Source organism: Bombyx mandarina, chromosome 02, assembly GCF_030267445.1.
Source record: "Bombyx mandarina strain Sakado chromosome 02, ASM3026744v2".
In the NCBI taxonomy this organism is placed as follows: Eukaryota; Metazoa; Arthropoda; class Insecta; order Lepidoptera; family Bombycidae; genus Bombyx; species Bombyx mandarina.
This window is the reverse complement of record NC_143209.1, coordinates 1,097,522-1,104,601: the sequence shown is the minus strand read 5'-3', so window position 1 is coordinate 1,104,601 and position 7,080 is coordinate 1,097,522. Positions and strand designations below refer to the sequence as shown.

Genomic DNA, 7,080 nt, shown 5'->3' with positions numbered 1-7,080 from the left:
ATGATTATTGATTTTTTCGTTAAATTTTGAAAAAAATGCTTTTTCCTTCTTATAAAAAAATCTGATGTGATAGGGCAAATATGTAGGTGTTTTTGTGTTTAAAATAGTATAAATTGGTGATATTTATGGCTCAAATACAAACAACTTTCAAAAAATTTTCATTTGTCGGCCGGTGTTATTTATTTTTGTGACCGGTTAAAAATCGATTACTATAGAGAACGAACACAAACTAATGTCCGCCTCGGAGGCCGTGTGAAGCCGCGGCTATCGGTCTATTTGGCAAAACAAACAAACAAACACGTTACACAAACATATTATACAGATAAACGGCCGCACTGTGGGAAACGTGTTTAGCATTTCATATTTACATTACTCAGATATTAATAAATTCAAAATATATTATGTATTTGCTTTAACTTTTTTTTTTGTAACTACTTATCTGCTGTATCCACCGAAATCACACATAAATGGGCTGAAGTCTTGGAAAGCAAGGGCGAGGCTCTCGCTGTGAGCCTTGACATCGCGAAGGCCTTCGACAGGGTCTGGCATAGGGCACTTCTATCGAAGCTTCCAGCATACGGATCCCTGAGGGACTCTGCAAGTGGATCGCTAGCTTTTTGGATGGACGGAGCATCGCAGTTGTCGTCGACGGCTGCTGCTCCGATACCATGACCATCAACGCTGGCGTTCCACAAGGTTCGGTGCCCTCCCCCACGCTTTTCATACTGCATATCAATGACATGCTATCTATTGATGGCATGCATTGCTATGCGGATGACGGCACGGGGGATGCGCGATATATCGGCCATCAGAGTCTCTCTCGAAGCGTTGTACACGAGAGGCAATTAAAACTTGTGTCTGAAGTGGAGAACTCTCTGGGGCGTGTCTCCAAGTGGGGTAAACTGAATTCAGTTCAGTTCAACCCATTGAAGACACAGGTTTGCGCGTTCACTGCGAAGAAGGACCCTTTTGTCATGGCGCCGGACGGTAACCACTTACCATCAGGTGGGCCGTATGCTCGTCTGCCTACAAAGGCAATAAAAAAATAAAAATGCCGAATATAATGCTCCAGTTTTTTTTTCCTCTGAGAGGCTATTTCAGCTTCTCCTTGACGTATAGGTGAGCTCACGGGGCTCAAACCGGGAGTGTTGCTAACACTGGCCCTAGCAAGAGCAGTGCTTCACAGAATCTACCACCGGATCGGAAACGCGACCCACTGAAAAGATCCGGCGAGAAACTCAGTGGACTTTGTCTGAGGGTTAAGACGCTCCAGTATTTTGGTTATATAGCAAAAAAGCCCTCCGACAACCTGAAGAGAATCATAGTGACGGGTAGTGGCCACTTCGAGAAGGCGGCACGACACGAGGACCCTCTTGTCGTGGCCGCTGGAAACTACATACCCGATCCTGTAGACCGAATGGTAAGCCGTCGACGTCGCCCAAAGCACGTCATTACGGATCCTCTTGATCTATTAACGGTGCTTTTAGGTACTTCAAGCACCGGTCACCGTTCTCGTCGAACCCGTCGCTTGCGACGAAGGGCTCGACGAGTAAATTAACTCTCAGACACAGCCCACCGAGTTTCTCGCCGGATCTTCTCAGTGGGTCGCGTTTCCGATCCGGTGGTAGATTCTGCGAAGCACTGCTCTTGCTAGGGTCAGTGTTAGCAACTCTCCAGTTTGAGCCCCGTGAGCTCACCTACACACGCTACAGCATAAGTAGATAAAAAAAAGGTAGGACCTCTTGTGAGTCCGCACGGTTAGGTCCTACACCCCGCCTATTTCTGCCGTGATGCGTTTCGGTTTGAAGGGTGGGGCAGCCGTTGTAACTATACTGAGACCTTAGAACTTGTATCCCAAGGTGGGTGGCGCATTTACGTTGTAGATGTCTATGGGCTCCGGTAACCACTGAACACCAGGCGGGCTGTGAGCTCGTCCACCCATATAAAAAATTGACTCAATAAATTTCACCAGTGCCAGATTAAAATAGCTTGGATTTTGTGCTGCTTTTTTCTTATTGTATTTTGTTTTTCTTTTTATATATTTTTAACACACATTCCCTTATCTCGTCGAAAATCTTCCATTGACAGATAATTTGAGCTAAGACTCTTAACAGCTAGTGTTGAAATAATATCGATAAGACGTATCGATGTCATCTCGTCTCGATGAATCATTCGGTAATTTACAGATGATTTGGCGGTTGATCGATGACAGATAGGCTAGGAGCTAGCTATAGGTACCACTAGATAATATCGAATAGTTGGTTAGGGGAAGGAGGTGGTGGTGGAGGGTGGTAATGCAAGAATAGTGGTTACTGGAACCCATAGACATGTACAACGAGATATAAGTTCTAAGGTCTCAAGTATAGTTACAACGGCTGCCCCGCCCTTCAAACCGGAACGCATTACTGCTTCATGGCAGAAATAGGCAGGGCTGTGGTACCTACCCGCGCGGACTCACAAGAGGTCCTACAACCAATTCTCTCAGGTTGAGCCCGTGAGCTCACCTACCCGTCCGGGCGTAGCTGAAATATCCTCTTAGGCTATCAGAGAATAAGTAGGGGAAAAAATGTCTTTGTTTTCATATTAAATCAACCCAAAAGCTACCGCTAGAAGCCCACAGGTCCGCCTCCTGCACTAAACGTCAAGCCGGCCAATAATCTTGACAGCTGTCATTGATAACGTCAAGTTAAGTATGAATTATTTACTTTTTAATAACGTGTTCCAATGCTTGATTTGTTGGAAAATCGCGTAGATTTTTTTTATCGCGTTATACCTATGTCGAATTCCCGGGCTCCGATATCGTCGTGAGAAGAATATGATTTACGTTCATTCAGGGAAATAGTATGTTTTTATTTATTTTTATTGCTTAGAGGTGTGGACGAGCTCACAGCCCACCTGGTGTTAAGTGGTTACTGGAGCCCATTGACATCTACAACGTAAATGCGCCATCCACCTTGAGATATAAGTTGTAAGGTCTCAGTATAGTTACAACGGCTGCCCCACCCTTCAAACCGAAACGCATTACTGCTTCACGGCAGAAATAGGCAGGGCGGTGGTACCTACCCGCGCGGACTCACAAGACCTACCACCAGTAATTACGCAAATTATAATTTTGCGGGTATCACTATTATTACACGATGTTATTCCTTCACTGTGGAAGTCAATCGTGAACATTTGTTAAGTACGTATTTCATTAGAAAAATTGGTACCCGCCTGCGGGATTCGAACACCGGTGCATCGCTTCAACACGAATGCACCGGACGTCTTATCTTTTAGGCCACGACGACTTCAAAAGTGTTTCTTGAACGATATTAACGCGGTCTTTGAGACGCCTAATTACCTTAATTGTTATATTAGGGTATTAAAAATCACGCCTGGATAGGCACCGCGAACCTGCCTATCTCTGTAGCGAAGTCTTTTACTACCCAACTCGTGTTAGAACCTTCGTCTCAAGTTGGTGAGGCGAAATTAAAAACAAAAAAACTTTGTATAGTCTATGGGTCAGTAGTTGAGTACGCGTCGTCTCTAAAAAAAGAAACATTAAAAAAAAAAAAATTTTTTAATATACTTAGACACAATGAAGACTTTAACGTATAACAGAGATAGAAAGAGTAGAATATAGTTTTTAAAATTCACTGCCATTGTCTTTCAGGGGGCGTGCCTCAAATACAATGCACGAATGAAACGCAAAATACAATTGTTGCGGCGTGCGATAGAGATGTGCGACACTAGTCCGCTATATAATTACAGTCACTATGATGTATTCCCGTTATACCAATACTTTTTTGTACATTAAAAATTTTAAATGCAGGAATAAAAAAATAAAAAAATAAAAAACCACTTCATACTTTTAGGAGAACAACAGAGTCGACTTTAATATAATAATAAATAGAAGTGCTTAGATTTGTGGAAAACAATAAAGTAGGTAGTCATCGAAGAAAAGTTTGTATATTGTATTTACAACTAAAATTACCGTAGGAAATTTTAATGATTTAAAGTTTAGCGATGAATGGAATATATTAAAAAAAAAAACAATTTTAATTATTTAGTACGAACAAACAGCGTAAAGATTAATTAATATAGTTAACAAATCATAATGTATTAAACCAAAAAGTATTGAGATACGCAAAAACAAACAAACGTACAAGTAACAAAAGCTTTAACTTGAAATTAAAATCAAAACTAAATCAAGCATATCGCAAAAAAAAAACATTTAAAATGAACGAGAAAAAAATTTTAATATACAAACATGGAGGATTGCGGCGTTGAAACTCTATGGTAAGAGAAATATTAATTATTAAATTCGCGGGAAATTTTAAAAAGAGAACGTCCAACAAAAAAGTATAGTTGTGACGTATAATCATATTGCTTCTCTTTACAATTTCAAATATGTATGTAAATGTTCCAATTTTTTTAATAATTTTCAGGATTATTTTCGCGGCAAAAAAAAGTTTTTTTTTATATAATTTAATGGCTTTTAAGTACCTATTACACTTTATCTTTAGGAGATTCAAAGTTACCTTCATAAATAACATTTCGAAAAAAAAATTACATTACTTGTTTTGGTTGATAAGTGAAAAAAAATTTTGAATAAACGCCATATTTAATAATTTGTTGATGACGATAAAATGTTACGTGTAGACTTATTTACCTTATAATATAAGTGTAAATTTAGGATCGCCAAAAAGAAAGGCTTTCAATATTAACAATTTAACAGAAGAAGCTATCGATTATTTCACAAACTGTAAATTTAAATTATAACCACGCAGTGTAAACGAATGCCATACGATAAATAAATAAATATTTAATCCTTCTGTAGATACGTAAATATTGATTGAGACGTGACCAACGAAGTTCGATCTCACATCTGAAGGATTAACATCGACATTAACATAGTCCGATGGTGATACTAATCGAGATCTGTAAAATTGCATTTAAAAAAAACCAATAACACAGTTTTGATTCATGCAGTTACATAAAATAAAAAAAATACTGATTCTTAAATGGAGCTTAAACTTCAACTTTAATTACATATATTTATAAAATACAATACGCTGTTTCTCTCTCTCTTTCTCTCTGAAAAGCAGTCATTAAACCAAAAATAATTGAGCTTCGCTAAAAGCACTCGTTAACAAACATGAAACTCTACTAAGTGGCTTATTTAAGAAAATGCCACAATATCGCATGGAAATTTGCTTTAGAGAGAAAGGGATAGAGAATATGTTAGCCAGATTCCTTTAGAGGTGGGACGAAGAGATTTTCCAATACAAAGAGACCCGTCATCGAAACTGACATCGACTCCCGCACGGTTCATATTACGCTGGACCTCGAAAGTCGATAACCAGTTTATTCTGACACGTCGCTTCGTTGTTTTCGTTGAGCGCGAGAGGTCTGTACGAGAGCGGAGTTACCGCCCAGTCATTTTGTTCCATACAAGGGAACAATATGGGCAGATAATTGGTGATAGTTCGGCTTTAATAATTCAGTTGTTACCTAACTGTCGTTAAGGCGGGAACTCGGCGCGGGAGGCGAACTTTTTTGACCGTGTAGTTTGAATTAATAAGTTTTGGTCGTGCTAAAATTTTAGTTTCCCTATTGTTATTACTCGTTAGTTTTATGTCCCGAAGTATATTGTGGTGTGTGTGTCCGGTGTGAATTGTTTTGTTTTTTTTTAGTTGAATTCAACAGTGTATTCCTCGTGCAAGAGGTTAGTTTTGATATTCAATAAAATATGTAGATACATACTGAATATTTTTCATAACCTAAAAATATGGCTTGTTTTTTTTTTCAATACAACTCCGATGGATATGTAGAAAATCTTTTGTTTTTTTTTAAATATTTGCTTTATGTATTTATTATTTTACAAGTTTTAATTTTGGGCATTGGTATGTCATGTGTAGACTTGACGGATTGCTACCGTAACCCTGTCTAGCCTAGAGCGAACTAATCTTGGATTTCGCTTCTAAGGCAAGGTTTTTCAAAAGAATTTTCCTGGTAAGCCCTTGACGGCTCGACACCACCACCCTGTCCATTTCTGCCGTGAAGCAGTAATGCGTTTCGGTTTGAAGGCTGGGGGCAGCCATTGTATTATAAAACTGAGACCTTAGAACTCATGTCTCAAAGTCTCACAGACACAGCCCACTGAGTTTCTCGCCGGATCTTCTCAGTGGGTCGCGTTTCCGATCCGGTGGTAGATTCTGCGAAGCACTGCTCTTGCTAGGACCAGTGTTAGCAACACTCCGGTTTGAGCCCCGTGAGCTCGCCTACACGTCAAGGAGAAGCTGAAATAGCCTCTTGAAGGCTATCAGCATAGATAGGAATAGGCTATTTGATTTAAGCTACACTTCGCTTAATACGCGACATCTATCTCTGTAATTAAAGGTCCGTTTTATTAACAATACTAGCGACCCGCCCTCGCTTCGCTTCGGAAACATTAAAACACACATGAAACAAAAAAAACAAAAAAAGTAGCCTATGTTCATCAGGGACAATGTCGGCTTCTAATTGAAAAAGAATTTTTCAAATCGGTCCAGTAGATTCGGAGCCTATTCGAAACAAACAAACAAACAAATCTTTCCTCTTTATAATATTATAGTATAGACAATTATGTTTACCAAATTTAAATGACTGAAAAAGTTATTTTGTCGTGTCAGTTCTTCTAAATTTTACTTTAAATAAAAAATTAAATGGCACTCCTGTAAAGTTGCAAAAATGTCGCTATTCTCCGACCAGATAACAGCCTCTCAAAGCTATCAGCATAGGTAGAACAGAATAACTAAAAAAAGTCTCAAAGTGGGTATTTACGTAACATGTTGACGTCCCTGGGCTCAGTAACCACTTAAACACAAGTCGGCCGTGTGAACTCGTCCAGCCATTTAAACAAATAAGAAGATCACAGGTTGATGAGGTGCGAATGGAAATTTGACCGCAAGTTCAAAAGCTTCCAGCATTACTGAGTCTAGAACAAAAGGCGTTACCCGCAATTATGTAGCTTAATTACTGGTGTTAAGGTATATTGTTATATGTCGCGAAACAGTCCTGTGATTCGCTTTGAAGGGTAAGGCTTCCAACATTACTAAG

General features: G+C 39.3%; 1 protein-coding gene across 1 annotated transcript in view; it reads left to right on the top strand.

Moving 5' to 3' along the window:
* The first annotated feature begins 5,505 nt into the window (after positions 1-5,505).
* LOC114252599 (motor neuron and pancreas homeobox extra-extra) overlaps positions 5,506-7,080 on the top strand; it is a 43,802-nt gene continuing 42,227 nt past the window's right edge. The window contains exon 1 of the mRNA XM_089732945.1: positions 5,506-5,707. The gene's annotated coding sequence lies outside the window, so the exon portion shown is untranslated. The remainder of the gene's footprint in view (positions 5,708-7,080) is intronic.